Raw genomic sequence first — 24,026 nt, forward strand, 5'->3', positions numbered from 1 at the left:
AAAATGAGATAGGTTATAACGCCTCTAACGTTTTAGCTTTAGTTCTACTTTAACTCGGTGAGTTTAGTTCTGCTTTAAATAGAGGCTAAGTTGATCAAAAAAACAGCATGAACAGACAAGCCTTCGGCTTGTGAGCCCAGCCATGGTTACATAATTTGCTAAATTAACGTGTGACCTGACTGTATAAGTCATTTAGCAAATGCTCACTTGTTAGCTCATTACATTAGTTTCACGTTAGTAGTTTTGTGTTCCTGGGTAGTATTCTGCTTGCTTGCATGACTACTCATTTCTGAGTGGTGGTGTGTGTACCAATAGGTTTTATCATGCACCGATAATATCATTTCATGTTTCCCAGCTTGACCATCGCATGTGACCTTTAAGAAGAGCATTTTCCCGAGTGTCATGAATCAGTGTACTATACCTGACCTCCGGACCAGCCTGGAGAGCCCTGTGCCAAAGCACTGGAGCATGACAATAATTGTTCCTGACTTTGATGCTGGCCGCAGTGTGCAGTGACCTCTTCACTTGCTCTGCTCTACATTTGTAAACTCATATTTGAAAGTCAATGCACTTCACATATTTACTTAGCGTTTCTAGAGTTCTATTGTTTTACTTTCATAGGGCAGTCCAGCAGCAATGGATATATAGGAAGGTTAAACAGCAAAGGACCAATCATACCCTGTGTTTTTTCCTTTTGTAGCCTCAATTCCTATTTAAAAATACATGGAATGCGGTTTTATTCCATGAATCCTAGTAATGAATGAAAACTAGTCTTTCTGTTTACCTATCTAGGGTATTGCCTGTCAGTGCATCTACAAGTATTGCTGTCTATCTATCTATCTATCTATCTATCTATCTATCTATCTGTCTGTCTGTCTGTCTGTCTGTCTGTCTGTCTGTCTGTCTGTCTGTCTGTCTCTCTCTCTATCCATCCATCTATCATTGGCCATACAAGGAGCAAGTTACGGCCAGTTCCTGATCAGCAGGCCAGAATTTGAGTCATGGGTGTTCTTTTCAGCACCCTGTGCCCCACATCCTTCACTCTGAAAGTCAGAGTAGAAGAGTGGAAAATTCACCTCCAATCAACAGCAGCCACTATTCAGGTATTTTGACAGCTGCTGGTACCGGCTGTCAGAATACTACAACCAGCAGTGCAAATTTTTCTATTTCTTTGATTCACCCTACAGCAGAAATATTAGTGTATGGCCAGAGTATCTATCTATCTATCTATCTATCTATCTATCTATCTATCTATCTATCTATCTATCTATCTATCTATCTACCTATCCAATTCACACAGCTATACTGATCATAATTTGCTATTTTCGTCGTTTTTTCCAACAATAACAGTTGAAAATAACACTCCCATGGCCGAAAGCAAATGGCTGTGTCATAGGCCCCTTTCAGACGAAGGGTCCAATCAGGCCCACCTGTCACTTTTTCAGGTGGACCCAATCAGACCCTCCATTCACCTCTCTGGACCTGCAGGTGTAAACGGAACTGTGTTCATTTATACTCACCTACCTCCAGTCCAATCTGTTCCACTAAAAAAAAACAGAAGGGGATCCATCCCCGTTTGTCTAGGTCAGGGGTGTCAAACTGGCAGCCCTCCAGCTATTGCGAAACTACAAGTCCCATCATGCCTCTACCATTGGGATTCATGTATTCAATAGAGAAGATTGGACTTTCAGGGTGCATGAACATGAATACCAAACATATTAAAAGTTATATAATTTTTTTTTCGTATTTTTGTAAAAAACACAACTAGTAAGGAAAAAATACAGAAACATAAAAACAATTTTAGTTCTAAGAGTAAAACTGAGATTCAAACTAGGTTATGTAATTGTAGTTACTCCTTACATGTTTCGCCCTCACGGGCTTCTTCGGGGGAGATTTGTTTGGGAATCATGCTTGTAGCTGTCAGTCTTTCAATGCCTCATGGGACTTGTTGTTTGGCAACAGCTGGAGGGCCGCCAGTTTGACACCTGTGGTCTAGGTGGATTGGAGGGTAGTCGGATGTAAATGGACAGTGGAGGCCGTTTTCACCGGTTCAAAAAGGCGAGTGGGCTTTGTCCGTGTCTGCTCTTCATAAACTGAGCGAACACGGACCTATCATTCACCCGCTCTGCTCCGATCAGCAGGGGATCAGCAAACATATCTCCTGCTGATCATAACGGAGTCCACCTTGTGAAATGGACTTTACAGTTCAGTGAACTGAACCTGTTCTGTTTATGTACACATCTCTTCTTCTCTCTTGCAACCATATTTCATAAATGTGATTGCTATCATTTGCTGATATAAGTAGGAAAATACACTTGGGTTCTGATTTACTAGAGCGTTAAGTGAAGTGATGTAACATGAATTGGCATGTAATGAGATGAACCTAGGACTGATTTGAAGGGAGGTGACAAGAAGTGAAGTCAACTTGGAACAGTTTGGCTAATAGATAAATCTAATTATTCGGTCTTAAATTCTTATTTTGTAGGCTTTTCTGTGTAAAATGTATATTTGCTTTCATATTTACCTTTTCTTGCATTGCATGAACTTCTGGGAGTTAGGCTACTTTCACGCTGATCTGCCGCAAAAACGCATAGGCGTTTTTCTGCACTTTTGCCGTGCTTTCTAAGCGTTTTTAAAGGACACGTGACTTAAATGTACTAAAAATGCTTCTCAGAGGCATTTTTGAGGCACTTTTCAGGCGTTTTCCATTGATTTCAATGGGAAGAGCTGTTTTTGGGGCGGATTTATTTACTCACCAAACAAGCCCCAAAGATGCTTCAAGCAGGAGTTTTTACACCACACTGCAAGCACAACGCCTCAGTGTGAAAATATACATAGACATACATTCACATACATAGGGAAGCAGTTTTCTTGAGCTTTTCAAGTGCTTTTTTAAACGCAAAGACGATTCACAAACTCCTCAGTGTGAAAGTAGCCTTTAGAGATGAGGGGTCTGTCAATTGCAGCCAGGTCATGTGCTGATAACTGAGTGTTAGATCTACTCTCCGATATACCTGATCTTTACTGAACACATATGCATACATGAGGCAAGATATGTGCATGTTTTCATGTACATCCATATAAGCTTTGGAGTTGCAAAGCAAGCAAGGCAGAAATCATTTTTATAGCCCACCGCTGTGCTTTATTAAAGAAGAACTTTACCCCAAAGGGAAAGTTCCACTTGTTTATTTCCCTCCCCCCTCCACTTCCACATTTGTAAATTTTTTTGGGGGGAGGGGGGCGGGTACTCAGTTTTGACAGTTACCCGCTCCCACTTCCGGTCAGATTGCCACGGAAGTTCGGCACCCTCCTTCTTCCCCTGTAGCCTTCTGAGACACATCACAGGTCCCAGACTGTGGGACCATTCACAAAGTGCAGCACAACTGGTGTATGTGCAGTAGGGAACCGGCTGTTAAGTTGGAAGGCTTCCCCATATCTAAGATGCCAGCTCCTGCACCCGAAGCCAATTGAAGAATCGGCTCGGGTAAGGACATCACTAGATCCCTGGACAGGTAGTTGTGCTTATATTAAAAGTCAGCAGCTACAGTATGTGTAGCTGCTGACTTTTAATTTTTTGGGGGGTGACTGGAGCTTCTCTTTAATGCAACTAAAGATTTTATCTTTAAAAAGTAGCAGTATGTCCGCAGAAAAATCACACTGCTGCTTTATAAATTGAATTAGGTGAAGCTGTTTACTTCAATCATCCAATTAGGTGCAAGGCAACATCTAATTTTTATTTCTCTGCTCTTGATTGGGAATTGAAAGTGCACATAGCTACATTGATGTATTCTAAGAGGATGGAGGAATCTCTCCTGCTGGCTATTGCAAAAGCTAGCCATACATAGCTAAACAGCACTGATGGAGGAATCTCCTGTGACGACTATTGTGTTCAGGCAGCTATAGAACCCATATTATTATTATTATTATTATACAGGATTTATATAGTGCCAACAGTTTGCTCAGCATTTTACAATATAACAGGAGACAATACAGCAACAATACAGTTCAATACAAGAGGGCTAGGAGGGCCCTGCTCCTTGGAGCTTACAATCTAGGAGGGAGGGGCTGGTGGTGCAAAAGGTAATAACTGTGGGGGATGGACTGGTAGAAGGAATAGAAGATTCCATTATTAGCTGAGGTCAGGAGAGGCTTCCCTGAAGATATAGGTTTTCAGAGATCGTCTAAAAGTGAGCAGAGTAGGCGATAGTCTGATAAATTGGGGTAGACAGTTCCAGAGGATGGGGGAAGCTCTGGAAAAGTCCTGGAGACGAGCATTGGAGGAGGAGACAAGGGAGCGAGAGAGCTCTGAATATAGTGGTAGTGACTGGATCTGATAGGATGCAGTCATTGTTCAGCTGATAATTTTCCACCCAGCTCAGTAATTTTTTTAATTGACTTTTGTGGAGTCGGGGAGTGCTGACAGGGCCAACTACAGCTTAACGTATATGTAAACCCTCACCCATTCAGCTTAACATATAAATGAAAGGCAAAGCATTTGTGCATACATATGAAAAACATTTTAAATAAATTTTCTTTCCACTTTTTTTATAAGTGATCACATAGGCCTGGTTCACACTATTGCGAGTGTGGGAATCGTGGGAATCAGGGCTGGATCTAGGGGGTTGCTGGGGTCGGCTTTGCCCCCTTCCAAGATTTTAGTGGTGCCCCCCCCCAGGACCAGTGACATTGGTATCAGGAAGTAGAGGGGCTGGGGGATAGTAGGCTGCCTTGTCCATGCCATGTGCCATGCCCCTATGCACCACACCACATCATTTGTTTCCATGGTGCAGAATGGCGGACCAGGATGCACAGCATCATTTGTTGCTATTTGTGACAGGGGGAGACTCTGTGTTGATGGGGGAATGGGGGGGAAACTCTGCTATCTTTGGGGTGGGCTCTGCTCTGATGAAAGGATACTCAGTTGTAAATGGAGGTATTCTGTTATGATGGGGGTGACTCTGTTGTGATGGGGGTACTCCAGCAGCAAGGGGGATTCTGATGGGATGGGGCAATTCTAATTTGAAGGAGGTGATGTATTGGGGGAACAGTGATGTAAAGGGGGCTGACTTTGAAGTGCTGGGCATAATCTGATGTGAAGGGGAACGGTTGATATAAATGGGAAACTCCTCCATGTGGCACCAATGAGTGACCAGTGTCAGTGTCCTTCAACCCAATAAATAAAGTTCAGGACTGGGGTATCTTGGGATGTTGCATATTTTTAAAGGGTGTCATGACAAAAAATGTGCTTTTCATAGAAACCACATGTGAGATATAGGGACCTAGAAGAGGAGAGGAAAGGATAAAATGATAGTGTGTTGACATTATGCCCACCTGTCTTTTTTATTGCACCCCCAGATCAGACAGGCTAGATCCGATCCTGGTGCGAATTAATTCTTAATGTCACCCCCATACACCTAAAAACAGAGAGCACTTGAGGGTGCGAGAACCCCTGGGAAATCGCACGGTGCAAAAGCACCATGTGTTTTGATGGCTGCTGCATTTTGAAAATGGCGCAGGAACTATTTTCCTGCATGAAATGCAGACACAGCTGCTCATTCAAATGAATAGGCTGCCGTGCCCACGCAAACGTAATAGCAGAGCAGAGGGACTGACAGGAACACAAGGTATTTCACACAAAGGATGCAATAAAAAGAGAACAGGATACTTTTTTTATACAAGTGCATGGTACAGCAGGCACATATCAGGAATCAGACATTTTGGGTTGACATATTCGTTAAATTTTGGCCAAAACAGCAGGAATCAGCCAAAATTCAAGCCATCAATGGCCAACAGAAGTGGACTTTCTGCTTTAGAATGTCAACCAAATTACTCAGCTGTATCATTGTACTCTATATACCACTATACCACTGACCTGGAACATGTACAGTACTTCACCAGTGAAATCAGGGTCTGGACTTACCTGGTCATTACAGGTCAGAAACTTTCTAGACAGATGAGGATAAAGATGACAATTCTAGAGCCTTCACCTTTTAATTGCAATTCAGCACTTTCCGCTCCCCTATTTTTATCCTGAACGGGTATGCAGGAATGAGGACAGCAAATCAGTATTTCAGTTAGATGATGTAATGAACAAAATGACTCTAACATATGAAATTAATGTATAAAGGGTCCTTATTTTGCTTACAGATAAGTAAAATATCCTTTTCCTTAGGTAGGATGTCTAAAAATAGTGTGAAGGTGACCCATCTGATAGAATTCAGCCATGTGAAGAGCAAAGAAACCCAGTCATGTCACTTAGCCAATTTATTGACCATTCATCACTAACTAGGACAACCTTCTTCATGGCCTACCATTAGATTTTTCCTTGTCTTGCAGTTTTGTGATGTTCCATTTCCAATGTACAGCCTTGAAGACACACACATCAACATTTTCCAAGAGTTATGTGGATTTTCCTTTCTTTTTTTTCCGATTTTTGCATGTCCTTTCTAGGAATATGTCCTTGAAATATTCCAGTTGAACTTGATTTATTTGTTAATCATGATGTGCGTCCTCAGTTATTATTCCAGCATTCCCCTTGTGACATCATACAACATTACACTGCTAGTGAAATGTTTAATAAGGTCACATGATCTTCCACGCAGTAATAAATGTAGCTTCTATGTATTGGCAATCTGAATAAATAATTGCATGCATCCATGTCATATGAGAGCAGTACTGTCAATGAGCAGGGTCATAAAAGAATGATAAATACGCAGTGTAACAATACCCGCAGACAGTAGTGCCCTTGACATTTACTGAGCTGGAGAGACCATCATTCAGTGAATTACCTTTTCATAACTAAGAAAAGTATGCTTTCACAAGTCAAGGTGATTTCAATTCTGAAAATGAATTTAAAGTGGAAGTATGGGCAAAATCAAAAAATATGATGCAATGAGGTTTATTTACTAAACTCCAATCTGTCTATAGCATTACACAGCAGTGTTTGCTTTTTTGGGTCTCCCCTGTAACATAGTTTTATAATCTGTTGATCCTTGCAGTAGGTCTCCTATTTAAAGAGATAGAATAGACTCTGTGGGGTTGATTTACTAAATTGTGAGAGTGCAAAATCTGATGCAGCTCTGCATAGAAGCCAATCACCTTTTTTGTTAGCTTTATTGAACAAGCTCAAGTTAGAAGCTGATTGGCTACCATGCACAGCTGCATCTGATTTTGCACTCTAAAGTTTCAGTAAATCAACCCCTATGGCCGGCCATACATGGGTTGAAATTCGACCGATTTTTCGTCCAAAAATTGTGCCTAAGAATAATCGACCGATTTTCGCTCTGTTAGTGGGTCAATGGCAGCGGCCGATTTTCGTGGTTCCTCCCCTTTTCGGTGATCGAACATGTTGGAAAATTCATCAAAAACGACCGATTTTCGACTCATTGATGGTCAAATCGTATGATCGTTTTTTCCAAAAAGAATATGCACATGAAACGTGAACTTAAAGGGACAGAAGTTTCACCTGTTATATGGGGTGAACTTTATGACTTGGTCGGCCGATTTTTGAAATCATTTATGGCACCATCGGATTACCAAGCAAAGAACGTTTTCGATTTTCGGATGAAAAATCGTTTGGATTTGGACCCATGTATGGCCTGCATATGTGTCTCATTGCTTCTCCCTGCCTGCCAGCATTTGTGTACACTGAGGTGTCCTTTTATGACACAGAGAATAGCTGCGATTCAACTGATCTCAGCTATTCTCTGGTCATTCACAGTTTATGACACTCAGGAGATCATGTCAGCCCTTCGCTGGAGATCTGTGTTCTCCCTCCAGATTCTCCAGCCCAGAGCTGGAGAATCGGAGGGACCGCAAACTAAGCAGAGATAATTTACCTCTGTTTAGTAAACTGATCTTTTACTGTAATCTTGTGAGATTATAGTAAAATCAGCCGTTTTCCAGAGTTTGTAGACCGTTCTCCAGCGTTTGGAGACCGTTCTCCCTTCGTTCGGAGAACTGCTGCATAAACTGCATTCACAGGAGAACTGTGTTCTCCGAGAATGCTGGAGAACTGAACAGCGATCTATTACCGCTGGTTCATAAAAGGACACCTGAGCCGCTTATGAGCAGCCCACTGTGCAGTCTTGGCACTTTTCTGTGCTGCGACTTAGTAAGTCCCATTTGTATGCATAGGAGTTATGTCCTCCAGGCCAGCCAATCAAGGGAAGAAGGTGGAAGCACTGATGATGGAGAGAAGTGGCTGGAAGGCATTGCTCATAATGAGAAAACAGCTCTTGGGTGCCAAAAAGTTTAGGCTCCATGCACACTGTCTTAAAAAAAATGCTAGTGCTCCTGGCAGAAAAAAAAACACTAATTTTGAATGTTTTTTGTACTAGTGCTTAACTGTATTTTTTCTGCCTCTAAATGCTGAGCTTAAAAAATGCATCTAGACTATGTGCATGGACACATAGGATTACATTAGTTGCTTCTACAGGCAAAATGTTAAACTCAAAGAAAAAATATTAAACTCCTCTAGGAGCAGCGTTTTCTTAAGCCAGTGTGCATGGAGTCTTATTTTATTTTGGAGGTTTATTTCTGCTTTAGCAGACCAAGCTGTCCAACAAAAGTGGCAGTTAAAGGATTGGGGCAGACCATTTAAACCAGAACTAAATGTATAAAAATAAAAACTGCAACAGGCAGGCTTTTATTGTAGAAGAGACATGCAATATTTTTTCTGCAATAAAGTCAATAAAGTACACCTACATGCCCAATCAGAACGATTGAAGGCCAGCACCCAGAGGAACCGGAGCGACTTTGTGGGCATCAGTTGTTTGGAACTAAGGTAAGTATTGGCCGGTGCAGTCAATAAAGTACACCTATGTGCCCATTCACAGTCTTCTGTAGAATGTACACCAAGTTGTGCATGTGCAGCTCAGTTTACATTTTGGCACACTGCTAGTGCCCAGTAGGTAACCACTTACCTACTGGGCACTTATACCCCCTTCCTGCCCAGGCCAATTTTCAGCTTTCAGCGCTGTCGCACGTTGAATGAAAATTGCATGGTCATGCAACACTGTACCCTTATGACATTTTTAATCATGTTTTTCACAGACATAGAGCTTTCTTTTGGTGGTATTTATTCACCACTGGGGTTTTTAATTTTTGCACTATAAACAAAGAGACCAAAAAAAAAAAAAAGTTTTTCTTTGTTTCTATTATAAAATTTAGCAAACAAGTAATTTTTCTCCTTCACTGATGTGCGTTGATGAGGCTGCACTGATATGCAGCACTGATTGGCACTGATGAAGTGGCACGGATAGGCTGCACTGATAGGCTGCATTGATGAGGTGGCACTGGTGGGCATTGATGAGGAGGCACTGATGAGGCTGCACAAATATGCAGCAATGATGGTCACTGATAGGCGGCATTGATGGGCACTGATAGGCAGCAATGATGGGCAACACTGACGGGCAGCTCTAACTGATGGCACTGACTGACAGCACTGACTGATGGCACTGACTGGCAGCACTGATGGGCGCAACTGCTGGGCAGCACTGATAGGGGGCAACGATGGGTGGCACTGCTGGGCACTGGTGGGAGGCACTGATAAGCACTGGTGGGAGTCACTGCTGGGCACTGGTGGGTGGCACTGACAAGCACTGGTGGAAGGCACTGATAAGCACTGGTGGGAGGCACTGCTGGGCACTGGTGGGTGGCACTGATAAGCACTGGTGGGAGGCACTGATAAGCACTGGTGGGAGGCACTGCTGGGCACTGGTGGGTGACACTGCTGGGCGGCACTGCAGGACACTGATCATCAGTGCCCTGATGATCAGTGCCGATCTGCTCCGTGACAGCTGTGATTGATCTTTTAACTTATCACATGATCAACTATGTCCGTAAAGACCGCCGGGTGCACACCGTTGGGGGCGCACAGGAGGGAACATTCTGGGAGGATGTCATATGATGTCCTCCCAGAACTGGTTACCAAGTGGTTAACAATGACAAGGGTGCTTACAATGATCAGCCTTTCTTAATTTATGTAAAACTTTATCCCAAAAGTAAAAAAAAAACTGTTGTTGCAACTGTTTAAAGTAGAATTCAACTTAACTAGTAAAAAACTGTGAGCAGGGAGCTCTTTATGCAGAAGTGACATTCTATGGGGGAGATTTACTAAAACTGGAGAGTGCAAAATCTGGTGCAGATCTGTATGGAAACCAATCAGCTTCCAGGTTGTATTGTCAAAGTTTAATTGAACAAGGGGAAGGTAGAAGCTGATTGGGTACCATGCACAGCTGCACCAGATTCTGAGTGCTCCACTTTTAGTAAATCTCCCCCCATCAGATTTCTCCAACGTAGACATAAAAAAGCAATAAAAAACATATTTTTAATAAACTGGGGAAGAGTTAGAACATGTAAGGATCTTCCTGTCTGTGTTCCTGTTGGGAAATTTCCCTTCCTGTGCTAGTGACAGCGATAACTAGAACTGAAATGGGGGCACAGTAATAAAAATCGAACCCCTCCCTACCCTATTCAAAGTAAATGCAATATGTTGAAGCTGCTCTTTCATTATTATTTGTAATTAGGCTTTACATTTTTTCATTTATGTAGAAGTACTTTTGGGTCATGTGCAAGCCTTTCTTCTGGAAGACACTGTGTGTAACAGTTTTTCAATGAGACATACAAGTGCTCATGAGGAAATGGTAATGTGACACAACAAATCCCTGCCTTTTCCATTGTCCTTTACATAGATTACAATGTGTACAAGGAATCATGGGACGAGCACAGGAAATTTAACACGTCATTATAGGGAGGAGGGTGATTTCCAACAGGAAAAAGGCATGCAATGTGTGTTATGAGGAAAAAAATAACTAAACATATAGCAAGAACACATCTACCAAATTAAATCCATATTAGAATAGGTGAGGCACAATGACTTTTTTTTACAATAGATTAATCAAGATTAATGGCCAAAAAAAGACAAGAAGAATTGGCAAATGGTAGCTTTTATGTTTGCTGATATATTCTCATATTTTGGCAAAGAAAAAGCTTCCGTTTGCAGTCTATACTGACAGATAAAACAATAAAATGTAAAACTGAAACACAACATTGCAATCCTAGACTAGAAGACACTGAATGCGTAGCTGGGCATTCTGTTCATAGTGTATTCACACACCCCTGTGATCTCTGCCATGGCTGAACACCGACTCTTCCCACACCGCGACCCTGAGGCTCAATGCACACTGGGCGTTTCAATAACGTTGGTAAAGTAAGCTGTGTAAAGTCATGTTAAAAACATAAGTTCTTCAGTGTTTTTTATCGTTTTTGTATTAGCGTTTTGACGCATTTTTTTCGCGTTTGCGGTTTTTAGCATTTTTTAGAGGTTTTTTTTTACCCAAATTTTTTTTTATTTTTTTAGTTAACAAAAAATCCAAAAACTGTTTTTTTCCAGCCAAAAAATGTCCCTGCCAAAAAACATTGATTACAGTCTTTGTGTGCATGGATACATAGGATAACATGCTGGGGGGTTTACTAGCTGTAGAAAAAACCATCAGAAGCCAAAAACAGCAGCTGTAAAAACGTGCAGTGTGCATGAGGACTTAGCCCATGTAAAGCCAGCCATAGATGGATTGAATCTTAGCTGGTTTAGCAGGGAAAGGCCAAGATTCTTTCCATCCATGGGCAGGCTAGTTGTACACAAAATGATACATTAATCGAGTTGGGTACAACCAGCTTGTCAGATTTTTTACATGTGATTACTGTCGATGGCTATAGCTGCTAGTACTAATCATTGTGTTCTTCCAGCCGGGAAGGCTCACCGCTGGGAGAACACAATAGCTCAGAGGGAGGGATGATGGGGGCATCAACACTGACTGTACTGATATGGGAATTGAGCAATTTTCTTTCCTGTTCTTCTTCTTCTTCTATGGTGGAAGGAAAGAAAATTACATAATCAATGGCCTGTATAAATAACGAAGGCCTTAACCTCCCATCCGGCCCATGCCGATAAATGGCCGGATGGGAGCGTTGCTGATGCGGGGGATATTTCTAAACGTCCCCCACATCCATTGCCTGTTCGAGCTGCCTGGGAGCGCTCAGCGACGCGATCTGTGCCTGCTGTGTCCACCAGACACAGTGGAACACAGGTGTATCTATGGGTCTGTTGTGTGAGGTCCCGATTTCTGATTGGCCAGTCAGGGATCACATGAATAGTAGTAAGCAAGATGTCACTTCCTGACATCATTGCTTACTACTTGTGAATTCTGTGAATGATCACAGAAGTCACATGGTACAAGGCTGTTCACAACAGCCTTGTACCACATGACAAGCTGTGACCAATTACAGCTCTCACAGTATTTCTCAATGGCTGCAGGAATGCAGCCATAGAGAAGGAGAAATGATTGCTTTTACAGCCTTTAATGTAAAAGCAATCAGTAAAAAAGAAAAAAAATATCTTCATCACCTCCCACAAGTAGTACAGTGTCACGCTGTACTGCTAGGGTGACAGTATGTAAAAAAAAAACCATAAATAGTAATATAAAAAAAATGGAAAAATTATAATTTTTTTTATAAACTGATTTGAGTTTTTTTTTTTTACAAAAAAATAGCTGAATACATTTTGGCCAAAATTTATGAAGAAAGATTATTTATTTGCAAAACTTTATAAGAAAAACACTTTTTTTTCAAAATCGTTGGTCCTTTTTCATTTATGTAGCAAAAAAATAAAAACCCCAGTGGTGAATAAATACCACCAAAAGAAAGTTTTATGTTTCTCAAATAATGCTAAAACTTTCATTTGGGTAACGTGTTCCATGACAGCACAATTGTCATTCAAAGTGTGACAGCACTGAAAGCTGAAAATTGGCTTGGCCTGGAAGAGGGTGAAAGTGTCCGGACTTGAAGTGTTTAAAGAGGAGCATTAGTCTTCTGTAGAAGAAAAAATTAAAAGTCCACAATTACAAATACTGTATCTGGTGACTTTTAATAAGCAGAGACTTACCTGCCTAGGAGTCTAGCGCTGCTATCATCTGAGCAGGTTCTTTGTCGGTGTTTCTTTGTGGGGTGGGAGGGGGGTTATATTAACAGAAGTTTGATCATTGGGGGAGAGCAGACTTGGTTTTCAGAAAAGCTAGAGAACTGACCACACTTTGCTCTCATACTTAGTGTAGTCAGTTCTAATAGTAAAGCAGAGGAACTGGCAGGAGCCCCAGGGATTTCACACAAAGGAAGCGATACAAAAAGAACAGGATACGGTTTGATACAAGTACATGGTACAGCAGGAATATGAAATATTGGGTTCACATATTCTTTAATCACACTTTTGCGTTGCACCAACTTGGTTTGCACAGTACAGTTTGTCTCTGAAAATCAATCAATGATGAATCACTTTTTATAGGGTGGTAGAGCCTCTGGTGTAGAGTGGTTTTCAGGTGTTCAGGAGGCAAAAGTATGTGGTGATTTTTAAAGTTTTTTTATGAACAGCGATTTTGTATGAAACTAACGCACCACAACCATGAGCCAACTGGTCCTGTTGACTTCCGTGAACAAGTCTATAGGCAGGGGCACCTGTCAAACCCGACAAACCAAAGTTAGATATAGTGCACTCTAAGGACAGAATAGCCAAAAACGTCACACTGACAAAGCTCAAGTATCAGACCGATGAAAGCAGCTTCAGCCCAGCTCCATCCAGGCCAGATCACCGACACCTTTCCTCCATGACTAAGCCCTGCGAGCAGGGCAAAACATGGGCTTTGTCGGTGTGCAGCATTGTGGCTTTTCCTCCCTTATGCAGGCCATACATGGGTCGAATTCCAAACACATTTTCTTTAGAAAATCGGAAATTTTGTACGTTTTGTAAATCGATGATTTCGAAAATTCCATTGATTTAAAAAATTCAACCAAGCTTTCAATTTAACATGTTGCTACAGAAAAGAATTTTCATGGTCAAGAATCTTCTTTTCTTTCCAGGTCACAGCTCATGCTGGTTTCTTTTTCGATTATATTTTGCGCACGATTCTCCTATCATTGCTTAGAAATTCGATCATTTTTCAAACAATTTCCAACATGCCCGATCGCTCAAATTTGATAGTCGCATGAAAATTGGCCATTTCTGTAGCCCACTAATGGTACCAATTAGAACGAAAATTCTTAAAAAAGATTTTCGAAAGAAAATTCTTTCAGAATTCGACATATGCATGGCCGACTTTAGTGTGTGTGTAAAGCTGGGATTGGTTCTCTCCACACATGCACCCGCTAGTGTGAGTCACCAGAATCTAAAATGAAAATCAGGAGCGACACCCAAGTTTTCTATGGTTAAATTTACAGTCACAAAGCAACAGCTCCTTTCTGGTTGTCTTGTTGGGCAATCGGGGTGATAAACACACGGCCAAACCTCCTTGGTGAGCGAGGCCTTACAGCTAGATCAGAGGGACATTTAAAAAAATGCTTCATCTGACAAAGCACAATGCATTATTTTCATATTTGCAGTGTACCACATGCCCTTCTATACAAATACCTGGCAGTACTAGGGTCGTCGGTTCGAATCTTAACCTCTTCACGCCGGCTGCACACAAATGTGCGGCCTCCTAGCATCTGGGCCTAGACACCGAGCGGCCGCACATTTGCGTGCAATTAAAAAAGGACATGTGTGTCAAGAGCGCGCGCTCCTAGCACACATGTCTGGTACTCACGGAAAGGTCCCGATCTCCTCTTTCGATCGGGACCTTTCCAGATCATGTGACCACCGTGACGGCGCATCACTGCGGTCACATGATCCTAAAACCCGCCTTCCAGCTTCTGGAACCCTTAAAGGGCCGGGAGGTGCCGGCGTGAATGGGTTAACAATGGCACTACCTGCATGGAGTTTGTATGTTCTCTCTGCATGGGTTTCCATGGGTACTCTGGTTTCCTCCCACACTCCAAAGACATGCTGGTAAATTGGCTCCTGTCTAAATTGTCCCTAGTATGTGTATGCATGAATGTGAGTTAGGGACCTTAGATTGTACGCCCCTTGAGGGTTAGGGACTTAATAAAAATAAGATGTACATTATGATGAATACAAAAAACACATAAAAATATTTACAATGGAGTAGACAAGCTGCTGTAGAAATCATAAATCCCTCACATGCTTAGAGGCCCGGGTGGCCGAGAGCTTAGTGGCAATCTCGGCGTTCTTTTGTGCAGCATTTGTCAATTCCTCTGTTTGTCGATTAAAGGGACTGCAGCAAAATCTTTGTAACAAATAGCACAGTGTCCTCTGAGGAAATGTCAGGCAAATCTGCAGATTAGGCACATTCAGCCAGCCTCGGCCTGCTGCAGACTGCTAATTCGTTTTTTTTTTTTTCTTTCCTCCTGACACATGGCACCCCCTAGTATGCTGCGATGGCGTTCAAAATGAAGCCAGGTTTCCCTTAAATACGAGGGAATTCTATTGTAGGAAATAGCGAGTGTCTGATGAAAGGAACAGGAAGTGAAGACATGTCCTGCATCTTTTATTATCTGTACATAGGAGCAGGCTCCTCGGCTCTGATTTGAATGACGGATTACAATACACAAATCTCCTCTGGCATGAAGCATTACAAGGTGAGGTGTTGTGTTCTCCTATTTAAACAGTGTCGAATGAACGCAGGCTGAATGGGTTGGGGGAAGTTAATGAAATGTGGTGATTTGATGGGTTTTTATTATTTTCTCGCTACATGGAAAAATGCTGGGTGGATGCCACTGTGATGTATGAAGTGAGGATGACAAAGCAAATGTCATTTGTTCACATATAAATAAAGCTATTTATTTTCCTGCTGCAGAACTGGCGACGGTGATAGCTACTGGCGGCCGTGATAATGGGATGTGATTTTGATTGTGCTTTATGGTCTAATGAGATCTGAAATTACCTAGCATAGGTCACTGATGTGCTAATGAATTATTTTCCCTTGGTTCCTATCATCTAAGTGGTATACTACTGAATATTTTCTAAGTTAAAAGGAAAGATTATTTTCATCACTTTTACTGCTAGCTTACCCTATACCACAAAAGGATCTGGATTGCTTCATAGGAACAACAGCATCTCTCTTTCCTAACACAATTTAATGTCTTTACCATTCCTGCATCCTAATAGTGGACCTAATTTATTACATGTGCCTATGTAACTGCGGTAGCTGATCCTTCTATTGGATATCTTGTGTTCTATGTTTAATTCAGGGCAATACAATCAACAGAATTCATAGTAAGTATTCTTACTATTCCAAATATGATTTTTAAGTAAAATAACTCCATTAAGCAAGCCTTTTATTCATTTTTCTTATTAGCATATGCAAAGGCATTTATAATGCTACACCAGTATAGAATAATAATGAAAACATGATAAAGAAGCGATTAAAAGATAATTCTATCCCAAAGTCAGACCCCTTCCGGTTAGTTGACTTTTTCAAACTGAAGAGGGGTCGGTCATTATATACATTGTATTGTATATATATTAACCTGCGCTTAAGAAAATTGTAACATATAATAAATGATAAAATGTAAACATATAGCAGCTGAACACTGAAAACCCTGATACCAGGCAATAAACAATATATAAATAAATAAAAAGCACTGCACTTTATGTATATATACACTATATTGCCAGAAGTATTGGGAAACCCTTCCAAATCATTGGATTCAGATGTTCCAATCACCTCCATGGCCACAGATGTATAAAATAAAGCACCTAGGCATGCAGACTGCTTCTACAAACATTTTTGAAAGAATGGATTGCTCTCAGAAGCTCAGTGAATTGAAGCATGGTACCATGCATGATAGGTTGCCACCTGTGCAATAGGTTCATCCGTGAAATTTCCTTGTTACTAAATATTCCACAGTCAACTGTTAGTGGTATTATAACAAAGTAGAAGCAACTGGGAACAACAGCAACGGAGTGGTAGGCCACATAAAATGACAGAGCGAGGTCAGCACATGCTGAAGTGCGCAGACATAGCCAACTGTCTGCAGAGTCAATAGCTAAAGACCTCCAAACGTTATGTGGCCTTCAGATTAGCACAACAACAGTGCGTAGAGAGCTTCATGGAATGGGTTTCTATGGCCGAGCAGCTGCATCCAAGTCTCAAATCACCAAGTGCAATGCAAAGCGTCTTATGCAGTGGTGTAAAGCATGTTGCCACTGGACTCTAGAGCAGTGGAGACATGTTCTCTGGAGTGATGAATCACGCTTCTTTGTCTCAAAATCTGATGGCCGTGTCTGGGTTTGGCAGTTGCTAGGAGAACAGTACTTGTCTGACTGCATTGTGCCAAGTGTAAAGTTTGGTGGAGGGGATTATGGTGTGGGGGTTGTTTTTCAGGGGTTGGGCTTGGCCCCTTAATTCCAGTGAAGGGAACTCTTAAGGCATCAGCATACCAAGACATTTTGGACAATTTAATGCTCCCAACTTTGTGGGAACAGTTTGAGGATGGCCCTTCCTGTTCCAACATGACTGTACACCAGTGCAAAAAGCAAGGTCCATAAAGACATAGGAACTTAACTGGTCTGCACAGAGTGCTGACCTCAACCCGATAGAACACCTTCGGGATGAATTAGAGTGGAGACTGCGAGCCAGGCCTTCTCGTCCGACATCAGTGTCTGACCTCACAAATGTGCTCCTGGAAGAATGGTCAAACATTCCCATAGACACACTCCTAAACCTCGTGGACAGCCTTTCCAAAAGAGTTGAAGCTGTTATAGCTGCAAAGGGTGGGCCAACTCAATATTGAACTCTTCGGACTAAGACTGGTGTGATATTAAAGTTCATGTATGTGTAAAGGCAGGCGTTCTAATACCTTTGGCACTATAATGTATGAGAGATTTTTCTCAGACTCTATTTGGGGGCTAGTCGAGGGCATTGGCTGGGGTTACTGTTGCACTAGCTGGGGTTACTCATGTGCATTAGCTGGGGTTACTCATGTGCATTAGCTGGGGTTACTTGTGTGCATTGGTTGTGGTTACTCATGCACATTGCCTGGGATTACTCATGTGCATTGGCCGTAGTTACTTATATGCATTGGCTAGGGTTCTCATGTGCATTGGTGGCAGTATTTATGAGCATTGATTGGGGTTACTCATGTGCTTTTTCTACTCATGGGCATTGGTAAGAGTACTCATGTGCATTGGCTTAGGGTATTCATGTGCTTTGTTTACTCATGTGCAGTGACTGGGATCACTCATGTACATTATATGAGGGTACACGTGTATTGTTTTAACCATGTGCCTTGGCTGGGTGAACACCTCTGCCTTGGCTGAGTTTACTAATTTGCACTGGATTGGGTACTCATGTACGTTGGCTGGGAGTATTTGAGTTCATTGACTTGGGGAACTCTTGTGAAATGGCTGAAGTTACTCATGGTTACTGGATGGGAGTACTTGTGTTCATTTACTGGGGTTACTCATGTGCATTGGCTAGGGTATTCGTGTGCATTGGTAGGAATGCTCGTATGCAGTGGCTAAGGGTATGCATGTGCTTTGTTTTTTTTCTTGTTTTTTTTTTTTTCAAAATTGTTTTTATTGGTTTTTAGAAAAAATACTCTATAAAACAGAGCCTTTGGGCATTTCCCGGCTCAAAGGAAAACATAACATAAAAGAACAATCCCAACTGTAGTCACAACTCCAGTACCCCTCGATCAACAAGGGTAGCAGCATCCTCATGACCAAGGTAGGCAATCAGAAGGTAGAAGTTAGGCACTATCATATTGATTAGGCACATATCAAATTTCAGAGATATAAGCAAGAAGATTAGGAGTATAACATAATAAATAATAAAGTGCAGTGTGAACAATGTATAGTCCCAGGGAGATGCTAAAAGGTGGAGAGGGGGTATATGGGGGACCGCTAGGTCAACCCCTGCATAGTACCTCCCCCTCAAGGAACATAGGATTCACTCACCCTTCACCTTAGTCAAGTATGGTATCATCTCTAGCATTATTAGTAGAGGGAGATTCAATCCAAATATCCCAGACCTTATGGAACTTTTTGGGGCAACCTCGGAAGAGATATGCCAATTTATATCATGGAACCCCTAAATTGACCAGTTTTTTCCAGTTCTCTAAAGTTTGGTGTCTATCCGATTTCCACAGAGAACAACGGCTTTCCTAGAAAAGGCTACATGATTGACCAAACAGCGGAGACAAACAGCCACTATTTGAGAGACTGAAATTGTGGTTACTGAGCAAATAAACTAGGATTTCAGCCCAAAATACTGTATGTGGGAACAAGACCAAAAAACATGAAAAAAGTCTGCAGATGTGTCTCTACCTCACCAACAATTAGGTTCTACCATGGAGTAAATGCGGTGTAGTCTGTGCGGTGTAAGGTAGGCCATGTGAAGAATTTTAAATTGAATTAACCTATCCCGTATGGCCACCAATTGAGTAAATGGGTAATCTCAGGCATCCTCCCAATCCTCTCCATCCAGATCAGGCACTTCCAGCCGCCACTTGCCTTGTAAAAGCTCAAGACCAACATGCACTGATGGCTGTTAAGCCTTGTAAATTTTGGATAAAGGCTTTGTCACATCAGCATCATGTAGTAAAGATTCTATATCATTTTGAAGCGGGTAAAGTGTGGAGTGTCCAAATTGGGAGAAGTAGGCATAGCACAGTTGTAAAATCCGGAAGAATAAGGAATTAGAAAGATTATGGTTTTGTTTTAGCTCATCAAAGGTAATCAGATAGCCCATGTCACAAATGTCAGTCAAATATTTTCTACCTTGTGAGGCCCATACAGAGGAATCAAATATAGTCAACAATTCAGGGAGTTTTGCGTTAAACCAGAGAGGAGTATGTGGGGACCAGAAAGCAGAGGTCGAGGCGTCCGTGGGCATGATGATCTGCAAGGCTTTGATGACTGCTGTCATTGAGAGAGTGAGAGTCAAGAAGGGGGACTGAGCTCCACAATATGAGAGATTCTGAAGATCTTCATAGGAGCCTAAGTGAGCCGACGCATTGTAAGTGTGGAGCGTAAGTGAGCCTACAGACGCATTGGAATCATCCAAAATGACCCAGTTATGTGCATGGGTAAGAAGCACTGCCAAAAATTACATATGGAGGTCTGGACATGCCAAACCACCTTGTGTCAGGGTCTACAAATAAATTTTTTACTGAATCTGGGGGGGCAGGATCTCCAAGTAAATGAGCTTTGCAAATAGTGCAAAAAATAGTTTAGGGATCCAAACAGGGGAGTGACATAGAGCATATAATAGTACAGGAAGGACTTTTGTGTTTGTTAAAATAATGCTCCCTATTGCGGTCAGTGGCAGATTTTCCCAGGCTTTCAACCTCTGCCTAACGGCCTGCACCGCCGGTTCCGGATTACATAGTTACATAGTTAGTCTGGCTGAAAAAAGACAAAAGTCCATCCAGTTCAACAAAAAAAAAAGTTATAATCTTATACCTACAGTTGATCCAGAGGAAGGGAAAAAACCCAGCAAAGCATGATCCAATTTGCTCTTGCAGGAGAAAAAATTCTTTCCTGATCCCCGAGAGGCAATCAGATATTCCCTGGATCAACTTTACCTATAAATGTTAGTAACCAGTTATATTCTTTGTATCCAAGAAAGAATCCAGGCCTTTTTTAAAGCAATCTACTGAGCTGGCCAGAACCAACTCTTGAGGAAGTCTATTAGGACGACAGTAATTCCGAGCATTTGGGGAAATAATAATAACCAAATATTTGATGGAATCTGTCTATTGCAACGAAATCTGAGGGTTTTTGACTCCCTGAACACCAGGGTCTATGGGCATAATAAGAGACTTTTCCCAATTAACATGAAGTCCTGAGAAGGTCACAAAAGTGGAAAGTATACTAAGGGCTTCTTGTAAGGAAGGGCCAGGGTTTTGAAGGAACAACACTAAGTCATTGGCATATAAAGCTCACTTTTCTGAAGTGGTACTCACTTTTATTCCAGCTACCTTATCCAACCAACACAGGGAAGCAGCCAGAAGTTCCATGGCAAGCGTAAACAGCACAGGGGAGAGAGGACATGGAGGCAGGCAAATCCTCAGACTCAAGACAGGATAAATATAATTGTTGAAGTTTATGGGCAGTATGGGAGGCATGTTCTTTATACCATTCTCCAGGTAATATATCTGAACCAGGGGTTTTGCTGTTAGGAAATGAAAAAATAGCTTAATTTTCTAGAGCTGTAAGTGGATCCTCCAGACTTGCCACCTCCAGGGGTGCGAGTTGGGGCAATGAAAGGCTGGAGAGCACCCCATGTAAATTTTGATCCAGGTCATCACCATGGTCAGCATACGAGGAACCTTAGTAATCACTAAAAGTTGCTTAAATTTCAGATGGGGACATAACACTGGAGCCCATGGGTGTGATTAGCTCTTGAACAACCATTTGATAACAGGGGTCAGCCACTAAATTAGCCAGAAGCTTCCCATTTTTGTCTCCAGACTCAAAAAGGTTTACCAGCAAAATGTTTAATATCCATATGAGTCAAGGAGGTGAGGTGGACCTGTAGCCTGGCCTAGCCTGTGCCCAATGAGAGTGAGCATCTGGAAGGGAGCATATGCAAAAGCGGACACAAAATCCCTTTCAACCCCCTCCAACCTAGCTGTCTGAGCACACTACTTTAATAACGGAGATATATTCCCCACGGGAAGTAGCCTTGAAGGCCTCCCATACCATAGTAGATGTAGTAGACAATTTGTTGAGTTCCCAGTAAGTCGTTAATTTCAATGACACCATCTCCTGGACCTTGGAGTCATGGCTCCAGCGAGGAACCATCCTCCAGCAGCCAGGGTCTCGTCAGGCGCCCACCCCAAGACAAGCCCCAGCGGGAGTAGTCCAACAGGCCCGCAGGAAGATAAGAGATGGACCTCACCCGAGTCAAAAGGGAGGCAGTACCAAAAAAATAGTCAATGTGATATCCCAATCTGTGGGTAATGGTCAATTGTGAACAAAATGTATCCACTGGGTGCTTCCACCGCCATACTTCGGTAAGTGAAAACTAGTGGTGCACTGAAATGAAAATTCTGGTGCCGAAACTGATACCGAACATTTAGAATGCATGTGGCCAAAAACAAACACCTAAATGTCTGCATATGTGGGGGTGGGGAGGCTCAAATTTTTCTTTGTATTTTTTTTACTTTAATGTGTATTTTAATTTATTTTTGTTAATTTATTATGACCAATAGTCCCCTATGTGATAGTATATGAGTGACAGGTCCTCTTTGTAGATGGGAGGGGATGGGGGGGGCAGTGTGTGCAAGGAGGGGGCAGGAGAGGAGCAATGTATACAGTAAGGGAGCAGTGTATACACTCAGGCTCCCTCACTGGCTTCCGCTATATGTCAATGCCGGTTTTTAAATGTAATTACCAGCTTGTCACCCAGTGACATTACCCATTGACCCTGCCCCTTTGTTTCCTTTAGCAGTGGGAAGAATGACAGCTCCTTCTTCGAAGGAAAAAATAAAAGCCAGTAATTACATTTAAAAACCTGCAGTGACATTTAGCAGTAGCTCACTGTATACACTGCTTCTCTCCTGGCTTTAAACAGCCGGCCCCTCTCCCCCCATCACATCTGCAGTACACACCAGCCCCCTGTATCGGCACCTCTATCTGCTAACAATACCTATAGGGCTATTTTCGGCCAATCTGTTTCAGTGCATCGCTAGTGAAAACGTATTTGCTTGGGTGGACAAATCCTGATTAGCCACCCTAGTGAGATTTGTAGTATCTAATGCAGCATCCAGTATCGCATTAAAGTCACCACCAATAACAGCATAAGTTGCCCCAAATAGTGTCAGTATTTCATATTGAGTACAAAAGGGAGATGTCAACTAGTGGAGATAGGTATATATTAATAAAAACCCACAAAGAAGCCTGCATTATTAGTAGCAGGATAATGAATGGTCCTCCGTGGTCTGTAATGACCTGTTCCACCGTACTGGGTAGAGATTTGTTTATCAATATTGCAACCCCCCTGGCATAATATGAGTATGTAGCATGGAACGCCTGTTTCACCCAGTCCCCGTGGAGAGCCAGGATTTTGGTACCCATTAAGTGAGTTTCCCACAGGAATAATGCATGTGGTTTGTGGGCATTAGGAAATTTAAACATTAGAGAACGCTTACATTTGTCACTAAGTCCTCTACTATTCCAAGACAGGACCTTTATATCCCTACAAAACATTTGAAAACTATAACATAGGAGAAACTCCTAAAAAATTAGAAAGGAAAGAACCTGATCCAATGTACAGGCAATGGAGCAAAGCTTGAAATACTTAACATGTACATGCTTTATTTAAAGTTACTCCTGTAGAATGACTGGGAGCACTCGTGTACATTATATGAGGGTACAAATGTGAATTGTTTGAAGTTACCTCCTACGTGCCTTGGCTGATGTACTCAAATGCCTTGGCTGAGGATACTCATTTGCACTGGCTTGGGTACTCAGGTTCGTTGACTTGGGGTATTCATATGAATTGGCTGAAGTTATTCATGTATGGTGGCTGAGGAGACTCATGTCCATTGATTGGAGGTACTCATGTGTATTAGCTGAAGTTACTCATGTACGTTGACTGGGGGGACTCATGTCCATTGACTGGGGGTACCCATGTGTATTGGCTGAAGTTACTCATGTACGTTGGCTGGGGGGACTCATGTCCATTGACTGGGGGAACCCATGTGTATTGGCTGAAGTTACTCATGTACTTTGGCTGGGGGGACTCATGTCCATTGACTGGGGGTACCCATGTGTATTGGCTGAAGTTACTCATGTACATTGGCTGGGGGGACGCCTGTCCATTGACTTGGGGTACCCATGTGTATTGGCTGAAGTTACTCATGTACGGAGGCTGGGGGGACTCATGTCCATTGACTGGGGGTACCCAAGTGTATTGGCTGAAGTTACTCATGTCCATTGGCTGGTGTGCAGAATTTGCCGTTTTGAGGGCAATAGAAAATATTACCTTATAAATTTAAAATGTATGATATATGTTTACAAAGAGCATAAACTTTTTTCTTTTTTACTTTAAAAGTGTTATATGGCATATCTTATGTGAACAATTACAATCATTCATTTACAGTATGTAAGATAATTAAAAGGATAGCGT

The 24,026-nt window shown here is 42.0% G+C and overlaps 1 protein-coding gene across 5 annotated transcripts in view; it reads left to right on the plus strand.

The window, feature by feature from the left end:
• FYN (FYN proto-oncogene, Src family tyrosine kinase) overlaps positions 1–24,026 on the plus strand; it is a 259,186-nt gene that overhangs the window by 73,725 nt on the left and 161,435 nt on the right. The window contains exon 1 of one of the 5 annotated variants that reach the window (XM_089664472.1): positions 15,300–15,525. The exons of the other annotated variants lie outside the window; for them this stretch is intronic. The gene's annotated coding sequence lies outside the window, so the exon portion shown is untranslated. Of the gene's footprint in view, positions 1–15,299; positions 15,526–24,026 lie in introns of those variants that run through there. 5 annotated transcript variants of the gene reach the window in all.

This window comes from Staurois parvus, unplaced genomic scaffold (genome assembly GCF_062004578.1).
Source record: "Staurois parvus isolate SC_StPar_1 unplaced genomic scaffold, SC_StPar_1.0 ptg000048l, whole genome shotgun sequence".
Taxonomy (NCBI): Eukaryota; Metazoa; Chordata; class Amphibia; order Anura; family Ranidae; genus Staurois; species Staurois parvus.